The sequence below is a fragment of the Pan troglodytes genome, chromosome 16 (genome assembly GCF_028858775.2).
Source record: "Pan troglodytes isolate AG18354 chromosome 16, NHGRI_mPanTro3-v2.0_pri, whole genome shotgun sequence".
Lineage (NCBI taxonomy): Eukaryota > Metazoa > Chordata > Mammalia > Primates > Hominidae > Pan > Pan troglodytes.
Genome location: NC_072414.2, coordinates 16,817,261 through 16,839,129, shown reverse-complemented (window position 1 = coordinate 16,839,129; position 21,869 = coordinate 16,817,261). Strand labels below are relative to the sequence as shown.

At 32.9% G+C, this 21,869-nt stretch overlaps 1 long non-coding RNA gene across 1 annotated transcript in view; it reads right to left on the bottom strand.

The window, feature by feature from the left end:
- LOC129137118 (uncharacterized) overlaps positions 1–21,869 on the bottom strand; it is a 241,262-nt gene that overhangs the window by 22,303 nt on the left and 197,090 nt on the right. The gene's annotated exons all lie outside the window — the stretch shown is intronic.

The following is a 21,869-nucleotide window of genomic DNA, read 5'->3' as shown; positions in this document are numbered from 1 at the left end:
TTTGAAAAACATGGTAGCATTTTATCCTGTTTAGCATTTTTCAAATTGTAATATTTTTATATAATATTAAAATGTAGTCTTCTCAAAAGTTAACATTCTAAAAGCCATTAAAATATCCTAATTTGGAAAACCAGATTAGTTTTAATTACCCATACAATTCTAAGGTTTATGACCTCTGAAGTAATATTCCACAACTGTTTTGTAATCAATCTGTAATTATTTTTGTGATGTCATAGGTAGAGTAGCTGATCCCCCTCCAAAAAATAAACAGCTTTCAAAACATTTGTTATTATTTATCATTGTCTATGCATGTATTCATTTTGTGCTGCTATTACGGAATACCTGAGACTATGTAAATTATAAAGCACATAAATTTATTTCTCACCATTCTAGAGACCAGGAAGTCCAAGTTGAAAGGGCTGGTAAAACTTTCAAGGGCCTTCTTGATGCATAATGCCATGGCAGAAAGCAAAAGGGTGAAGAAAGCTGGGTGCGGTGGCTCACACCTGTAATCCTAGCACTTTGTGAGGCTGAGGTGGGCGGATCACAAGGTCAGGAGATCGAGACCATCCTGGCCAAAATGGTGAATCCCTGTCTCTTCTAAAAATAGAAAAATTAACTGGGTGTGGTGTCGCGTGCCTGTAATTCCAGAAACTTGGGAGGCTGAGGCAGGAGAATCACTTGAACCAGGGAGTCAGAGGTTGCAGTGAGCCGATATCGTGCCACTGCACTCCAGCCTGGTAACAGAGTGAGACTCTGTCCCAAAAAAAAAAGGTGAAGAAAATAAATCCAAATTATTCTGTGTGTCATATTTAGTTAGATCTATCCTACTGTCCATATGATAAAAGAGCTGTAAGTAAAATTAAATCTAAATAAAACATGGTTTAAATAAATTTGACATTTTATTTTTCTTAAGTGAAAGTATGCCAGTATATTTAGAACAGTTCCATGAGTATAAAACCCTTACACTCTCCATAAAATTATATTCAACCACCATTTGACTGCAGTTTGTTGCTTCATAGTCTGAGAAAGGCTCTTCCACTTAAATATTGCACCTATTTTCTAGACCTGGGAAAAATAGTACATGCCAGTCAATTAGGTATATTTAAAAGAGTATTCTAAAAATGCTTATCCAGTGCTTTTCGTTTATATTTCATTGGTATAACTATGTCTGTTAGTATTCTTGGCTACAATGGGCCCTGAGAGACACATTTTTTTTAAGCTGGAAGATGGTTTTCTTTATGATAATTATGGTTATTTTACAGAAGACAAAAATGCAACTTAGGCTATTATCCGTGAATGTCACATGAATCCAGTGCATTTATTTGCCATTTCTTATTTACTGGTATAGGTCCTAACCTTGTGACTTACTCCTCTATACCAAAGTGAACAGTGAAGATGTTCTATACCAAATCTCTCCATGGGAAACATTTATATTCTTATCCTACTTTAGTAACATCCTTTTTTGGAATAAACACACTCTGCAGAATAAAACGGAAGCCCTGCTAGATCTTTTTTTTCTTTACCTTAAAACAATCATAGTCAATTTTAAGGACTATGTTAGGGTTCTCTAAGTGGACTTGATGATGAAGGGCTACTAGTAATGCCTGTCTTTATACTTTGTGGATCAGATAATGTCATACTGACTGAGAGAAATAAATATTCTGGTTACATGGGTTCCATGATACTTATATTAGTACCAAGGGCTGTTTCTCGAAAAGATCTAAAAAAGAATAGAGATTTCTTCAAAAATTTTATATACAGGCCAGGCGCAGTGGCTCACTCCTGTAATCCCAGCACTTTGGGAGGCTGAGGTGGGCAGATCATGAAGTCAGGAGATGGAGACCATCCTGTCCAACGTGGTGAAACCTTGTCTCCACTAAAAATGCAAAAAAAATTATCTGGGAGTGGTGGCGCGCCCTGTACTCCAAGCTACTTGGGAGGCTGAGGCAGGAGAATCACTTGAACCCGGGAGGAGGAGGTTGCAGTGAGCTGAGATGGCGCAACTACACTCCAGCCTGGGTGACAGAGCAAGACTCTGCATCAAAAAAAAAAAAAAAAAAAAATCCTATATACAATGTCTCTGCTCGTTAATAAAATTCAAACTATTTCTAAACCATTGAATCACTTGCCCCAGCTACAAAGTCCCATATGAAAGAATCGAATGGCCAAATTTAAAGCAGAGGAACTTGCCCTGGATTTTAAGAATGTGGATTTTTTTTTTTTTTTTTTTTTTTTTTTTTTTTGAGATGGAGTCTCACTCTGTCACCCAGGCTGGAATGCAGTGGCACAGTCTTGGCTCACTGCAACCTCTGCCTCCCAGGTTGACACAATTCTCTGCCTCAGCCTCTCAAGTAGCTGGGATTAGAGGTGCCTGCCACCACGCCTGGCTAATTTTTGTCTTTTTAGAAGAGATGGGGTTTCACCATTTTGTCCATGCTGGTCTTGAACTTCTGACCTCATGATCCACCCGCCTCTGCCTCCCAAAGTGCTGGGATTACAGGCATGAGCCACCAAGCCCGGCGGAATTTTTCTAAAAATGACTTTCTTAACTCACAATATATAAGTCCCTTAACCTCATAGGTAAGTCTTATTTTCCAGATATAAATGAAATTTCAATGTTGAAAAACAAAGGAGCATGACATATGCCAAGTATACAAGAATAGCTATCGAATTCATGCAAGATGAAATTTAGAGCAGAATATTATATAATTATTTTAAATAAAAGTAAAGGATATGACTTAGGGTGGTGGTCCATGGTACTTGATGAGTTGAGAGGTATTATTAACACTCTTCAACTGTGATCGATTTTTCAGTAGGTTAATGACCAGTTTGAAGTATTTGAAGAATTAATTTCTCTTTGTAGTCTACAAGGAAAAAATTCAAGTGAAAATATTCTCACTTGAATTTTTTCAAATATGTCAAGTTAAAACTAATTTCATACATCCAGAAATGGAATCTGCTAAGATGGTTTACAAATATTGGTGGTAAAAATGTATGTGCATCAAAAAGTACGTAATTGGAAAAATTTATAGTATGTGAAAATGCAAGGTATATAAAATCTTTTGTTATTCCCTATTACCAGCATATAGTTGAAGAAAATGTTTGAATCTATCACGTGAACTTCATTCATTCTTGTCTATGTAACCATTGTCAATTCTATAAATATTTTTATGGAAAATTGAAGAATCCTAACCTACCTGCATAATAATTAGGTCGTTTAGCAGTGGTAACATTTTATACTAATTATTTGGACAGATCGACATGATTGAAATTTTTCTAAAGAAGAATCACCCCAATCACTTCATTGAAAGGCTTTGAAATTAGCTTTTAGTGTAAATATTTGTAGATATTTATCAAAACTAATTCAAAAATTACAAAGCAAAATAGTGCTTATATGAAAAGTGTTGACTACTATAATGTAATTTCAACAACTAAACAATAAATCATTTAGCAAAATGCCAATCTGCTGTACATTCTCTCTGTGCTTTCATAACTTATAACAAAAAGGTTGTTCTTCATTCCCATGCAAATTTGCAGTAAAATGTATTTTCTGTGAGTTCAAACTACAATTTCAGGACTGGTATTTGAAAATTGATGTAGCTATAAAAGAAAATTTAATATTTCAAAATGAATGTAATTATACAATTGAGAAACTGCTACCTAACCTTTAACTGGAAGTGACAACTGCAATATAATAATATAATGATATGCTAAAAGGCAAATATCAAGAGAAGAATCTAGTAGAATACCTTCCAAATGTTTTATGTGCTCAATTAAAATAATATGCTTATGAACTGATGTCAATATTTGGCGGTATCTCTGTGTTAAAAACAATATCAGGCCGGGCACAGTGGCTCATTCCTGTAATCCTAGCACTTTGGGAGGCCAAGGTAGGTGGATCACCTGAGGTCAGGAGTTTGAGACCAGCCTGGCCAGCATGGTGTAGACCCGTCTCTACTACAAATACAAAAATTACCTGGGTGTAGTGGTGCATGCCTGTAATCTCAGCTGCTCTGGAAGCTGAGGCAGGAGAATTACTGGAACCCGGGAGGCAGAGGCTGTAGTGAGTCGAAATTACACCACGGTACTCCAGCCTGGGCAACAGAGTGAGACTCCATGTCAAAAAAAAAAAAAAAATCAAAGATAAAATATGTGAAATTTCATTATAGATGAGTATTAACAGATGAGCATTTGCAATCAATTTTGATGATAGGTAAAATAAACCCTGAATCTCAATTAAACAAAATGCTATTTCCCAGTAAAGAATTCAGTTGTTTTTATCAGTAGATTCATATTATAAGTCTAATTATTATTATGTTTTTATTTTGGTCAACAAAAATATGGAAAAGTGTCTTCTTGTTTGATATATAAGCAGACATATGATATCCTCAATTTTGCCTTTTGGCCAATGAAGCCTAAAACTTTTACTATCTGATATTTTACCAAAATAGTTTGCACCCTGCTTTGTCATTGACTGTTTGTCATAAATTATCAACTCGAGTGTTCTTGAGTAGAAAAAGTTTTACCTATCTTCTACTTAGGTACAAGCCAGTGAGGCTCTGTAGAGTGCTTAACACCTTCGCTGATAACTGATACACTATCATTTCCACATTGCTCTTTGATCTTCCCTTTAAACATTCTTGTCATTCATCCTTGCCTTAGAGCCTCTGCCCTAGATAATCTTTCTGTCTAAATCCTTTGTCTTCTAACGTCTGTCTCCTTCTCACCATTTAAATCTCATAAATAACATTAGCTCTTCAGAAAGACCTTCTCTAAGCACTATATACAATGCTGCCCATCCCACCAGACCCCGTAAGTAATAGCTCTATATTTAAATTTTCTTCAAAATATGTAATACTATATTAATAAATGTGTTCATTTATATGGTATTTATTAAAAGTTGGTCTCCCAGTTTTCTCTATGATAGTATTTTATATGAAAACAATGATTTTTTTCCCAATTAATGAATGACTTAAGTAGATTATACTTTGTGACTGTAGGAACTATGACATAATCTTAGCACAGTGGTTAATACGTTTTTAATAATGCAATATGAATGATTAATTAGATTCTACTTGTTGCTAAAAATTTCTAGTCAGAAATAAAGGAACTAACACTTCTGTACTCATAAATTAATAAAAAGTCACTTTGAATTGACTCATAGTTTTCATTTATCATGCACTCTTCTAATTTTCCTTCCCATTTTGTTTTTTATTCTGACTTAATTCATTTTTTTAATCAATCCTGCTCAACAAATCATATATGTGATAGGAAGATAACAGGTTCTCACAGGTCCTGAGAATAACCTTGTACAAAAATAGATTTTTGATTTAAATTGCCTATAACCATAGAGTCAAAATATGTTTTTGTAAATCTATAATCTGACAGTTGTGACTCTGCTCTATTTGAACTTAACTAGTTCAAGTAACACTATAACTGGTATTTTGCTTTAAATTTAGCTACCTCAGACTTGTCCTTATTTTTAATAATTATTTATCTAACCTGCCAAGACCATGACTAATGACCCCAGGGTATACTGTGATTGAATGTGAAATTTCTGCAGTGAGAAGAATCCCCCTAGGCAATGTTAAGAAAGACACCAGAAACCTCTGACCATTCAATTTAAGTCTAGTTGGTTTCCCATTAATCCAGAAGTCCTAAAATAAAGAAGAAATGTGCCACCTTTATACATGCAGATGCATACACAGGATATGCCAATAAATGGAGCATCTAGTATTGCACATCAGATGCAAAATAACTAGGGGGAAAAAAAAGCAAAGCACATGCTGCTTTTTAAAATAAAATGTTTTACAATATGTAGAATTATGTTTTCTTCTTCTTCTTCTTCTTTTTTTTTTGAGATGGAGTCTCGCTCTGTTGCCCAGGCTGGAGTGCAGTGGCGGGATCTCGGGTCACTGCAAGCTCCGCCTCCCGGGTTCATGCCATTCTCCTGCTTCAGCCTCCAGAGTAGCTGAGACTGCAGGCACCCGCCACCGCGCCCAGCTAATTTTTTGTATTTTTAGTAGAGATAGGGTTTCACCGTGGTGTCGATCCCCTGACCTCGTGATCCACCCGCCTCGGCCTCCCAAAGTGCTGGGATTACAGGCATGAGCACTGCGCCCAGCCTGTAGAATTATATTTTCAAAGGTGCATGGGTATATGTCAACTCAATTAAAGAATAGAAAAATTACTTTCATTAACTGTACACCTTTTAAAATGTGGTTCCCTCATTGATTTTTAAAGTAAAATATATTTGTACAAATGCCTTTTTGTATGATTTTTCTTTTTGGTTCCCCAAATATATATACATTTTAGCTTTTTTATAATATATATTATAAAATATATATATATGTTATATATATTTTATTTTATATATAGCTATAAATAATGAATTTATATACATTCAGCTTTATTGAGGTAGAATTGAAAAGTAAAACTTGTACATATTTAAGGCTGAAAATGTGAGGATTTATGTAGGTATACATTGTGAAGTGATTATCACAAGCTAAGTAGCATAGATAGATATAGATATAGATATAGATCTTAGAATATTTTTAAAATAGAATATTGGTATTTTCAAATGTCGATTTAGAGTATTAACTGGTGTTAGGCATTTCTGTTTTATTGTTTGTAAAATATTGGTCCCCTCCGCAAAATTAAATCAGCTGAGACAAAACATGTAAAATTAAAATGAATTTGTGTTAGATAGAATTTTTTGCATAATTGTATTTGAGACAAAACTTACACAATAATTGCATTATAAGTGAAATTAATATGTTAATGATATAATATTGGCATGATGAAATGCACACAATCTGTGCTACTAGTCTTTTTTATATTTTGTTACATAAAATAAAATTATTAAGTAGTATCAACATTTGATTCTGATATTATATATTAGATAAAACAGACACTCAGGAAAATGACATGTTTCAAGTTATATTTAAAATTAAATTTTATATATGGTTCTCTTAGAAGTTTTAGGAGATCCAGGACAGTTTATGAATTTTTGATTGTAAAATTAAATTCAGACAGCTTGGGATCAAAACTCTTCAAGTACTAATTTATGATTTTAGGCAAATTACTTAACATTTTGTGCAACAGTTTCCTTATTTTGAAAATAACAATAATATTTATATTGTCTTTAGTAATATTGTGAAGAATAAATGAGTTAATTAATGTATAATACATAATAAGTACTTTAAAATTGTCAGGATTTTTTTTTTAGGTATTATTAGTTTAATTCAGTCATTGACAATCTTTCCTAATTCAAGGTGCTAAGATTCATACACATTAAAAAGCAATGTAATTATCAAACGATGTCTTCTAACTTGATTAAAAAATTTTGGCTTTATTCTCCTGTGAGAAATAAATGCTGTAAACAAATGACAAACTTAGATGGTGGTTGGAATTACTATCAGCTCTGACAATGAGGCACAGAGCCACCTACACTGAGGAAAGCTGTCTAGATATAAAATAGGTTCAAACTAATAAAATGTAGAACCACTGCAGACAATTTCTTGAAATAAATTATGAAGATACTCTTAATGACATCACCCCATTAAAGATTATAATTAGAATGAAAAATACTAAGGTCCTTGTATACATGTATCAAAATATTGTTATGTACCCCATAAATATGTGTAATTATTGCATGTCAACTAAAACTATAATTAAAAAGCAGAAATACAAAAAAAATTCTGTAGAAAACTCAATAATGTTATACTGTCTTCAGGGTTTTATCTAGAAAAAATCCTTTTTACTATCTATATGTGTATCAAAATCATCATTATTTACATCATATATATATATACAATAATATTTTTAAAACAAAGTTCATGTTAATAAAATGTAGAACTACCACAGAAAATTTCTTAAAATAAATTATAAAGATTATTTTGACTATGTCCTTTCCAACAAGGACTATGCTTAGTGAGAATAAAAAATACTGAGGACAATTATATTTTTCTTCTCTATATCCTGGCATATCCCCGCTGTTACTGAAGGTTGAAGTTAATAGGTTGGGGTCATCACCATTGCGATTCAGTTATTAGTTTCATATCCCATAGAGTTATTAAAAAGTTTGTTATGTGGGAAAAAATCAACAAAGACTATCTACAAATGTTGAGAGTCTAAAAGTCGTCATCTTGAGAAGTCAGTGCCGTGAAAAAACAAATAAAATATTTATAGCATGTGGTTCTCAGTCAATTACAAACCACAAGATGATAAAGTCATGCTGGTTTGCTAGGCTGGCAGTGTTGATCTGCCTTTAGGCATGAGCTGATGCTGATGTACATAGTAGTCATGACCAAGAGGATGTTAGTATTTATTCCCCTCAGCTTCAAAAACTTTATACAGGCTTGTTCCTGCTCTAGGCAGTGCACTGACCTTCCTTTTTGTATACTATTTGATTTAGAACTCTTGAAACTATACATTCTTTCTCTGTCCCTTTGAGATGTAAATATTTTTGCAGTCTCTTAACAGTTTAACAACCCAGGGGTATTTTTCTCAAGGAACTGAGCCCCAACCCTTTCAAATGTAATCATCAAGTTGAGTACCCCTATCTACCAGTTTCTATGGGAGGGTAAAACCTACATTAGTACTGGTGCCTTGAGCCAAGTTGTGAAACTACTTCGTGTCATAAAAATATTAAAATGTCCATTTTTCCTTTCAGTAAAGCCAATTAGCAAACACATGTGGCCTATGATCCTCTTACCTTACATCTTAAAAATGCTTTAGTTCTTTGTGTAGAGTAGAGCCCAGATTGAATGCTGGCCTCTCTCCACAATTGCAATACCCTTGGATAAAGTATTCTCTGCTGTTTAACTTTGTCTAGTGAAATATTTGCCTTGACACTGCTCATTTGGATAAAAGTTCAAATTCAAAAAAAGACCTAATTCAAAATTTGGCCTTTTAGTAACTAGAAATGTGCCTTTGTTTATAGATATTCTATTGAGCCTCAAATTTAGGCTCATCAATACCCTCCCAAAATGGTATTCTATTCCTTTGTCTCCTTTTGCAACTATCTTGACATAAAATTTAGAACAGTCTAGAGTTACTAGACATTTAGAGCTAGTGTTATCAGAATCTATGTTTCATTAAAAAAAAGCAATAAATTCTGAAAGTAACTTCTCTGCCCAGCAATATCACCAAGGGGTCACAATTCTAGAAAACATTTACAAACATGCATTTAGGATGATAACCCTTTAGTTTTAGCCTTGTGTTTTCAAATCTCTATGCAAATGGCATAAGACTTTTTTGTAATCAGATATTAGTCCCATATACAGCCAATATGATACAGTGAAACCATGAAATTCAGGCATACAATAAATGTAACTGTTTTTATTCTCCCTTGTAAAACATGGGTTCTGTCTCTGGATCATATATGTATGTGCTTTTCTCTTTTTCACCAATTTCAAATTTAACCTTGTTAGTTAAGGTGTCTCTCCTTTCTACAAAATTATTTTGTGTTAATTCTACGTGGGGGCAGAATGTGGTGTGGTGTTTGACTTTTACGGTGCTCTGGCAACACTTGACAACATTCTTCTCTTTCTGATGTTTTTCATATCTTCACATTGATTGAGATGGTCCCAGTGGTTAGGAACAGTGAAATCAGTCAGTCATTTATTTGTTCAACAAATATTTGTTTATTTATTCAACAAATGCTTATTAAACACCATGTCTTGCTTGGGATGGCAAAATAAACAATATTTCCCTAACCTCATAGCACATACCTTTTCACATTGAAAGAGAAACCACTGAAATTTTGAAAGTATGTGTCATGCTTTTTGTGAGAAACAAAAAACAGGAACAGATAATTAGGAGTGTTAAGGGCTTTAATTTTAAATAGGGTGGTAAGGAAATACCTTCATAAAAATGCTGCTGACTAAAAAATGGAATGTGTCGAGGGAATGAGCCATATTCATATTGTGAGGAAGAGCATTTTAATTCAGCAACACAATAGGTAGAACACAACAGAATAATCACAAGTTGACTATTAGCTTCAAAGAACTAGGTCTGTGAATGAATGAGAAACAAGAAATGTGATTACATAAATAATGAGGATGTGGTGAGAGTGCATCTCATAGGCCTGGTAAGCCATTGTGATGATCTTGAATTTCACTGTGGATGAGTTGGGAAGTCATCAGGAAGTGTTGGACATAGTAGTAACACGATGTAACATAATTTGAAGGACACTTTAGCCCTTGAATTGAGAGTATGTTCTTGGAGTCAAGTGTGATAAATAAAAATCAATTAGGAGAAACTTACTATAATTCAGGAAAGGAACAATACAGAGTTTCATCATCTCTGCTGATGAAAACAGCAGAGATAGAGAGAATTGGTCAAATTTCAGATATGTTGTTAGAACCCACTTTTTTTTTTTGAGGAATTAGGAATTAAATTGTAATGTGAGAAGATGTTAAACACTATGGATGACTCAAAGAATTTGGCCTAAGTAACAGAATGGATGTGTCACTAACTGAAATGAGAAAGAGTATAAGAAGCACACATTCTAGGGGTGAATAGAAGAATCATATTGGCATTTTGTATGCCTAGTAAGCATCTCAGAAGTAACATTGAATAGGCACCTGTGCCTGAGAGTCTGTAACTCAAAGGAGATTGCAAAGCTGAATTTATAAATTTGGGAGTTCTAAGTGTACAGATTTTACTCAAAAGTATATATAAAAAAAGAAACATAGCAACATCATGAACGTGACTACAAATAGAAGAGTTTGAAACTTGGGACACTTTTTAAGATGTTACAGAGAGGAGTAGAATTAGAAATAAAGTAGAAGGAAAATCTGAAGGTAGAAACATGAAGATAATTGGAGACCAGGACAAGAGCAGTTTCTCTGGGGTAGTAGCAGCAAAAAAATGGTGGGAGTGGATTCAATGAAGTCACATATGAAAAATTAGATGCAGATAAACTTTATGTTTTGCATAAATATTGCTGTAAATGAAAAAAGAGAAAAGGGTTGTGAGCATTTTGTTTCTTTCCTAATATATGCTAATTTGGGGAATTTGAGCATTAAACTGAGGTGGAAATTAGAGAAAGAAAGAAAAATAAAATTAAAAAGAGAAAGAAATAAGCTTTCTGTATTAGACTCATCATCCCAAAGGCAGCGACAGGCAAAACCCAGACCCAGGCAAAAGTTCCAATAATGTTATCTAAGAAACCATGGCTCAAAGGAATGTGCTCTGGAGACTCTCCCAGCACTCCCTCAACATAGGGAGAAGAAAAAACAAATTTTCCCTTCTCTTATGATGTGAGTAAACCTACGAGTTTATGGATTTCTATTCTCTGTAACTAGTACCTCCAAGTATTCTGTTTTATCTAGGCAGCACAGTGAAGGTCATGAGAAGCCTGAGCAGGCCTGAATTACAGCCACCTGGGCACCATAACAAATGTTATGAGATAAGCCCGTGCAAGGCACTTGAGTAAAACCCAGGTAACAGCCATCTGAGCTACATAGCAAGATGTCATATGTAATCCTGAGTTATGCACCTGTCACAATTTGATTAACTGTCTTTGTTCTGCTTCGTTCTGCATGCTTGCTTTTGCGCCACTACGCTTCATGCCACTGTAAGCTTGCTTCAAACTAACCAACCCCCTTTTTGAAGTGTGTATAAAAGCCAAGACCTGTCTTTTTTCTTGGCTCAGTTTTTGGATGTTAATCTGCTGGGCCTGACTGCACTCAATAAAAATCTTCTTTCTCACCCTGTGGTCTCTCCAGTCCTTCATTCCTGCAACAAAACAAGATAGCCAAAACATATATGTGCTTTCCTGGAGTTTGTAATGTGGGACATACAATAGCAAATAATGACAAATTATAAGTGAGAGACAGAAAATAATGATTAGTTCAAATTAGCTAATACATCAAACTGTGATAAATGTTTTTGCATTATTTACTGGTACAGCTAGCCAACACTTTTTGAGAATATTTACAGCTGACAGATTAATATGTATTAAATTCTAAGAACATACATAACATGTGTGGGTGTATTGGTGTGTATTTTCATTATAATGAAAAGCAGTAGAAACACACAAATTAGCTCAGTGGTTAACTCTAAAAGGGTGGCAGAGGTATTGCCTCTATGATGAGCGTAAAGGACCTTCAACGGTATAAGTAATACTGCATTTATTGAATTACTGACAGGTGGATATTATCCATTTTACTAAGTATTATTGCTTGCATATATGCTGTTGTTATTTGTACTCACAAAAGACTTATAATTTGTATTCTTAAAATTAAGGAGTAAAAGAATATTTTAAAAATTAATGATGAAATAAGAATTGTATAAGGAAGTTAGCCATGATTAATTGAATAGAAACACTGCCTGGGCTCTTATCTCACTAATATTTAGACTGGAAGTTGGACTACTACTGAAGGACACCCAATTATAGCTACCATAGCTAATCTTGCTCACTTTTACATCCTTATTTTCTTTCCTGAAGCACAGTCTTTTATTCAAAATCTAAAAAAGGAAAAGTAGCTCTTTCATCGTCATGCATTCTGCAAATATACCTTTATGAAGGCATAAATATGGGTTTGACCTAAATATTTTATTTAATAAAATATCTTATGAAGGAAAAAATATATTTCAAAAGACTTTGAACAGTGAACAACCCACTTGGAGTTTGCTAGAGACAATAGCATGTAACTTTTAGAGCATGTAAACTCTAAAATGTATATAAAGGAAGAGATAAAGGATTTACATCAATAGAAGTAAACTATATTATTTAACATGAGATTTTAATTCATTAAAATGTAAACATTTTCAAACATATTAATGCATAAAACAAACTCAAATTCTTGAAAAATTGATGAGAGTTGCAAAAACTTTCTCTAGATTTCATATATTTGAGTCCTAATATTAGGAAATGCAATTTTGCAACCAAAAAAATCTGAGTTTTTGAATTCTATTGTATTTCCAAAACATATAAAGAAGCTGAAATAGTCAAAACCATAAAGAATTTTGAAATCTGGGTTTAAATATGACACTGGATATTTATATGAACATCTCAACTGCAAAGCCAGATCAGACATTAGCTCCAATTTAAGCAAAAATAAATTTCAGAAGTAAAATATACTTTGGACATGGCTTATTCAAATATCTGTATGTAAGGAAAGACAATTAGTCTCATAAACTTTCAGTTTAAGTAAGCTAGAGCACACTGTGCTTATTTAAAGTTTGTGATAATACTTATTGTGTTTGATATCCACAGTATATCTATCAGGATTTCTGTGGACCATATAATTCTTCAAAGAACAGTTAAGTTTGAAGATGAATACCTATGTCTAGCCACTATCACTTGGATATTTATGCCTTGTTTACTCTAACAATCTTAAGCTTCAAGGAAATATCCTAATGAGAGATCATGCTGTGACAATCTGCTAGCTAAGCCAGTCCATGCAGATCAATTTCATTATTTTAAATGTATGTACCCCTGCCTATGAATTCATGATTTCCATTTTACTCCTGTCTAATCAAGCTTATGTGTATACCCATGAAAAAGAACCCAGATGCCTCAAAATAATCTAATCCTGATTTCAGCTTTGCATTGTAAAACTTTTCCTTGGCTTTGCATTTGTAATTCAATTTGCTGATAAACACCTTGGACATCTTTTCTACGCCAAGGTTAGTAAAGCTTCTTTTAACAATGTGCAGCACTGATAGCTTTCATCCATTCTCCTTTATTTAGTGCATTTAAAAATTTATGAGACGTTCATTTACTTATGTCTCTCTACTACAAACAGATCAGCAAAGGAAACATAGCATATATTCTAACCTAATTTTAGCCAAAAATTCCTCATAAAGACTATCAGCATGTTTTTTATTTTATCTTTAAAAAACTGTGATTTTAAAATAACTAACTTTCTGAGCATTTAGGATCTAGAGAAGAGTCAAAATACATATGACAAATAATTAATTTTGCCCAACATCTAAACTAGTGGTACTCAATTTTTTTGGCAGAAACTCATACTAAGAAATGCAGTTTACATACCAATCTAGTTCACACATAAACATATCTACAATAACACTTCCCTAGAATATAGCAAAACTGGTTGTTTCGTTTCATGATAACTGGCTCTAACCAGTTAAAGCTGATAAGATGTCATGAATTTGAGTGACCTGAATGAACATTTATTTATTACAACAAACTAAGGAGTCTTTCCTGGTGAATGGACAGTGCAGACATATAAACTCATTTCACTTAATTTGGTGTTCTAGTTTCGGCTCTTAATTAGCATAACTATTGTGAATTCCCTTTTTTTAATCACTTAGGGAACCCTGATCATACGCTGCAGAGACTTTGTAAATTTCTTAACTGTTGAGTGTTCCCTTGCCTGGCAAGTTAATAGACTCAGCAGCTTTGTAATTATTATTACAGGTAGTGGTATGATTAGTCATAGTCATAGTCGTAGTCGTAGTCGTAGTCATAGTAGTACTTAGCCCTGGTCTTATTTTATCAGTCATTTTAGGAGATCCACCAAAATTGCCTTGTCGGCCTCACTTAGTGGTGCTGGTGTCGCCAGCCTTAAGACTGAAAACAATTCTTACCTGTGCCTTTTGGTCTTCAGGTACAATTGCAGTGGTGACTAACCAAGATTTGATTCTTCTTGGAGACCCCCTTAAATTTGTTACATTTACCGGGACGGTGTGAGGAACTGTAGCTCTGAGTTACCACAGCTCATGAGTTATATATGACTTTTTTCTTTTTTTTTTTTTTTTTGAGTCAGAGTCTTGCTCTGTTGTCAGGCTGGAGTGCAGTAGCGGGAACTCAGCTCACTGCAACCTCCGCCTCCCGGGTTCAAGCGATTCCCCTGCCTCAGCCTCCTGAGTGGCTGGGACTATAGGCGCCCGCCACCATGCCTGGCTAATCTTTGTATTTTAGTAGAGACGGAGTTTCACCATGTTGGCCAGGATGGTCTCCATCTCCTGATCTTGTGATCTGCCTGCCTCGGTCTCCCGAAGTGCTGGGATTACAGGCCTTAGCCACCGTGCCCGGCCAATATGGTTTTGACCGTCAGTCATCTGTCACTGAGCTTTCAGTCTTATTTTGTTTCTTATTTTTCGGTGATTGCTTGGGAAAAGAGAATCAGTTGCTCTCTTTTCTGGTGCTTTCCTAAGTCTATCTTGTAGCTGTCACAGATAACATTTCGCTCTGTTATGTGGTTAACATAGGAACTACAGTGTCAAACCGTTATTACCCTGTACCCTCACTCTCCTGTGGGGACTTTTTAACTTGACAACAGTCGGCCTTTTAAGTTGCTTTTAAAGTCTGTCATTATATATGCATACTCCAGGAATATCTAGCCCAGGTCTACATAAAACTAAGTAGAAAAAAAAAACAATGAAGCTGATTACAAAGCCTCTTAAATTTCATGGTAACTCTAATGCTAATTGGTTTACTGAAACTTATAAATACATAATTTTAAAATAGCACAAAGTTCACAAGGATTTTTAAAAATTAATTACTACTTCTTAAAATGTCTAGCTGGCTTCTTCTAAGAATAACTGCCTGGTTGTGTCTTTTATTATGGAAACAATAGATATATATTTTTTTTAAAAAAAGGAAACTTTAGCTGCATTAAAGGTTAACGCTTTGGTTACTTATCTCTTAGTTAAGAGATAAAAAAGGCAAGTCATTCAGTGACTAAAAATTGTTCTATAGTTGTAAAAAGGTATTAAATTTCTATAAATATAACTAATCAAAGTAAATCTTTAAAAAAAGATTATTTTTTATGAAATAATTGTCACTTCAAATTTGCTGCGAATTGGATGAGGCTAAAGAAATATTGCAAAAAAAACTTTCTTACAATTTCTGGTATCTAATGTTATCTTGTTCTTTTTAAGGCTTTATTGAGGTATAATTGATATAAAAATAACTGCACATTTTAGTGTATACATTTTGATGAATTACTGTCTTTTGTGTTTGCATGCTGCATGCTCACACGTCTGAGTGAGTGTGTGTGGGCGTGGTGAAAGCACATAAAATGAAATCTATCATCTTCAACTTTGGAGTGCTAAATGCTATATTATTAACTATAAATATAATGTTGTACAGCAGATCTCTAAAACTTTTTCATCTTGGGTAACCAAAACTTTATATCAATTGAGCAACAAGTCTCCATTTCCCTATTCACCCATTCCCTGGCAGCCACCATTCTACTCTCTGCTTCTATGAGTTTGACTATTTTAGATATCCTGTATAGATGGAATCATGCAACGTATGTCTTTCTCTGACTGGCTTATTTCACTTTTCATAATGTTCTCTACTTTCCTCCATGTTTTCACAAAAGATAACATTTTCATCTTTTTAAATACTGAACAGTATTCCATTGTTCGGTGACATATCACATCTTCTTTGTCTTCTTTTTTGTCAGTGGACGTTTAGGTTGTTTCTATATTTTGACCATTATAAATAATGCTGTAGTATACATGGGAGAGCTGCTACCTCTCAGAGATTACTTCGATTGTGCTGATGGTTTCTCAGGCGTATGCATATTTTCAAACTCATCAAGTTGTATACACTGAATATGTGAAGGCTTTTGTATATCAGTTACACCTCAATAAAGGTGTTTAAAAAAACAAATAATTTTTTTGATTCAAGGCAGGTATAATTTGCTACACAAATTAAGCTGTTCAGTTTGTCATATTTTTTCTATTATTGTAATATTCTGCTAAAATTACTACAACTACAGTTTTCATAAGGTTCATCCAGAGAAGTTTATTTTCTCATCAGCCCAACATTAGTAACATTGGTAACTACTTCTTCCAGGCTCAAACTTTTCAGCAACCAATGTTTTTAGCTAAAAAAATCTTTAGTTAAAATAAGCATCATTTTAAAGCATATGACTGTTATTACCTTATTTTTCCTATATGACATGAATATCTTAGTTATAAAATATAATATTCTTTCTATAAAGCCAGATAGCTTAAAATATTGACAATGGTTCCATATCACAGGAAATCACTAACAACATATTTGCACTCAACTAATTAAGAAAAAAATGTCCTTGAACTGTTTGAACTAGTTATACTTGTCCTGCTGTGAATTTAGAATTATTTGGTTAAAACAACTCTCAGTTTCCTCAGATAACTACAAAAACTATAGATTGTGCTCTTTGTAACTTGCATATGTATGCACCAAGATATATTGTATCACAGTATTGATTGTGGAGATAAATAAGTCTACTATCTTAAAAGAGTTTATATGCTCTGTTGAGATTTTTGTAAGTCTATAATGGTAGTATTTCACATGATCTATAAACGTGCCTGTTGAAGTAGAAAACTTTCAGGCTGTATCAGAGATATTTCTATCTGCTGATTCCTGAGAAGTTTTCTTTATTGGCCTTGATACTCCTATATTTGAATACTGCATTGAAGCTCTATGACAGAAGCAATCATAGCAAAGGAAGCCACATGTTGTCCCTGAGATACAGATTCAACAAAATCTCCTGCACATTTTTCTTGCAAGAGTACTGAACAACAGAATCACTTTATTCACAATTCCAAAACAGAATTTACTTATCACAATATTTTCTATTCTATTTAGTCTCCTGTTTTTATTTGGATAAATGCTCCAAGGTAAGTGTTGAGAGAAAATTTTTCATGTATGTTGCATGTTGCTGTTTGTCTCATATTAAGAGCCTTAGAAAATAGAAGGGATGTCTCCTTCCAGAGTGAAGGGTCGATATGCTTCCTACCCATTATAAGAGATCCACATTCCCTAAAGCTCAGCTTCTCTCTGAACACAACTCACTGTGTGTACTGGCTTCTGCCTGAGCCCATATGTTTCTCCCCATTGGACTCTGGGACAAGGGAAGGTGACAGGAATGTACATATGCTTTCACTGCTTTTGCAGCATTATCAGTAATAATGTCCTTTGTCTCTCACCTAGAAATATTTTATCTTCTCCCATTGTCCATGAAATCATGGCAAGCTAACTTGTTAACTTGTAAGTAGATTAAATATTTAACCCTTTGAAATCCTTGATTGTAGGTTAAGAAGACTCTATGTAAAATTGATAAGGAAGCCAGTTGGTTTTCCAAAATGTGACACACCTGCCCACAGGATCTTTTTTTAATGATTTGGCCGTGTACAAATGAAAGAATATGATTAATTGTTGCTGTGATCAGGGTATTATGAACAGTTTTAGTAGAGTAACTATTTTATGGATCATGCATTAAAGTGAAATTGAAGGCATATGGATAAACAAAACATATCCACTAAAAATCTAAACCCAAGATGTAAGTATTGACCAAAAATATCTGACCATATATCATTCCTTGTATCATTACTCTACAATAGAGATTAAGGAAAGGACCATAAGAAAATTGTTGCTTACTTTGAACATACAACGTATAGTGGCAATTCCCTATGAAATATCAAAAATGATTATTGTGTTTATCACTGCTGTAATTAATCAATCAAAGCTTGTAAAGGACCATGACTATTGAATATCCCCAAGATTACAAACCCTTACTGGATGCAAAGTGAAGACTTTTTCCTGATCAATGAAGAGTGAAATTCATTTTATCCAACTATATGCTGGTCATTTGATTTCTATCCTCTCCAGGATACTAATTTTTAATGCTTAATAAGCACAGCATTCATGAACTCCCACTTTCTAGCACTTAAAAACTGACTTTTTGCCTTCTGCAGATGACTTGGTAATTTTTTAAATGGTGCATGTACTCTTTCATGGAGTTAATAGAACTCAGCATTGTAAAAATGTTTAATTCTGGTTTGTGTTAATTCATCAATAGAATATATCTGAAAATAAATTCATGAATCAATTATATCCTTACTATTATGATATGGTCTAATATTTATAACTTATTAAATTTTATTATGGTAAAGAATACTGATGAAGAGCCTTAGTTGAGTTCATGAACTATTAGTAGATTGTGGCTTGCATTTTGAAAAACATATGGATATGAGTTCCTTGTCACTTGTATTTCTTATGCAATTTATTGGGTCAGACTGATGTTTGAATCTCTGCTCCAACACTTAGTAGCTTTGTTACCTTAAAAAGTATATTTAACAACCTTAGCCTATGTGATTATATGTAAAACATGCTCATAATAATAGCTACCACTTAAGTTTTTTTAAGAATCATATGAGAAAATGTGTAAAGTATGTAATACAGGGCCTAGAACTTACAGTTCTCAATTAGTATTTTACCATGATTATGATCATAGTATTACCATGAGTGGTATTAATATAATTGTAATAAGTGAGAATCAATTTTTGAAATTACTGTATTAAACAGTGCCATTAATTGTAAAGGATATTTTTTGGCATATGAAATAACACTCACATACAAAAAATGTTAATTTATAAAGATTTCAGTGAGTCACGTAATGGATTAGTTCTTCGTTGGTAATTTTATGAGAATTAAATAAATTTATCTATATCTAGAAGGTTTGTCTAAGTTTATATTCAAATCTTTTACTGTACCTCTGGGACCATACAATTTTCTATTTTGTAGAATTATTAAGCAATTTAATGTAAATGAAAGAATCCCGCTTCCTTTGACATTCTTTAAATCTTAATAAGGGGTTGTCTTGTTATGATAATAATATGAGATATGTTAAATTATTCTCTTATAAAATTTTTATTCTCAAGGATCTTGTATCTGTTATAAGGAATAAAATCTATGTTGTTCCCAATACAGCTTTTTGTCTGTGAAGGTCAGATATTTGATGAAGTTTCTAGTAAAGCTGCACACTGGAGTATTTTTATTTAAGTTTGTAATGGGAGGAACATTTAGATTCGATGAGTAAAGTGATACAGAATTATTTGTAAAACTTGTTGACATTAGATGTTAAATAGATTTAATAATCTATAATATATTCAAGAAGGACAAATCAAACAACTTAGTATAAAGCCAGTTGCAAATGTGCAGAATTTGATTAAATTACATCAGCCAACAGAACTCTGATCCATTTATATACATGTCCCAGGTGGAAAGTTCCAGTGGGTGACTAAGATAACCTGGATTTTAGGACAAGATGTATTGAAATCAACTTTACATCTATACTTCCAGACTCTCATCTTTTAAGAAAATATGGTATTGACCAATGACGTGGAGAGCTGCCTATGTGTTTTTCTTCCACAATCAACTTGTGAACAATGCTCTTTACTTTCATTATATTAAGTGAACTAATACTTTACATAATTTTATTGAAGGAGAAAATAAGCAACTTTGGAATTTTACATAGAGGCAATTTTGAAAATTAAACCACAATTAGATTATTTACATTTAAAGCATATAAATTGTTCAGAATGTAATACAACTATTCTAATTTGAGAAATAAATTGTTGACAAATAATGCGTGCACTTTCAGCAATATTTTCAAATAGAAACAAGTTTTATATAATCACAGATATATTTAATTAACATATTGGTTATTATAATGTTTTGGTTATTTTAATGTTTGCAACTCTAAATGAGAAGAAACTAGCTTTGATATTTTAATTTATCTATTACAACCACAAGTGAATCCCCAAACCCCGTTATTTTTTGGTTTACTTTTGTTGATCTACTTGAAAGCATCATGCCATTGTTTTTTTAATGCCTAAGACTGCTTAGTGAATTTGAGAGACTTCAATTATTTTAATTATCTAAAATCTCTAAAGTTTTCACTTTTTTCTTATTTATTTTGTAGTTTAAAGTTTAATAAAATGTTTTTTCATTGTGAATTCAGAGAATCATGGATTGTTATCCATGGATAAGATATTTTTATCATGGATTCAGAGAATCAGCTCATTCAGCTATGCTCATTATTGTTATTTGTATAAAAGCAACTGACTCTCTAAGATATCCTTATTACATTATCATTTTACCTTATTTTTATTTCTTAAAAATAATATTTTGTTAATTTAGTGCATTGCATGCAATCTTAATGTGCCTTATAAAAGCCTAGATAATATTTTAATCTTTAACAATGAAGTGAGGATAACTTTATACATGATTATTCACTCAGGAATAAAGCAAAAAAATTTGAAATACTTGTTAAGATCTACTAACAGCAAAAAGTGCTAAGCACTTGAAAATACTTACAACTAACGTTGTATTACAATTAATGTAAGTGTTTCCACTCAGATATATGAGATCTTCCTGAAAGTTATAAAATGAAGAGCTTTTATAAGCTTTTGATGTTGGGTAAATTTGGTCCTAGGCAATTGTTCTAATATTTTAACATTTTAAATATTTTAATATGTGGTTCCTGAATTTTTAGGATATAAAACATCATTTAAAAATAATCAGTAATAAAATATTTAGCAAATTTAAGAGATTTTAAGAAGCACAGTTTTTCCTTTTTTTTCCCTCCGTATATTGTACACAAAGTCAAAATGAAAGCCTCTCACTAAGATAGAAACAAGACAAAGATGCCCACTTTCATCATTGCTATTCCACATTATATTGGAAGTTCTAGACAGAGCAAGTAGGCAAGGACAATAAATAAAATGTCCCCCAATTTAAAAGGAAAAAATAAAGATATATCTATTCACATATGACATGTTCTTATATGTAGAAACATCTCTCAAAATCCACAAGAAAGTTACTAAGAAACAAATTCAGCCCAATTGCCAGGTGCAAAATCAACATACAAAAATTGAATGTATTTCTACACATTTCCAATGAACAATTTGCAAATGAAATTTAAATAGTAATTCACTTTACAATATCATTCAAAACATTAAAATACTTCAGAACAAATTTAACCAAGAAAGTTAAATAGATTAACAAACATTTTAATATACACTGAAAAATATAAAGCACAGATGAAGAAAACTAAACACTTATTTAAATGGAAAGGCAGCCCATGTTCATGGGGTCGAAGACTTAA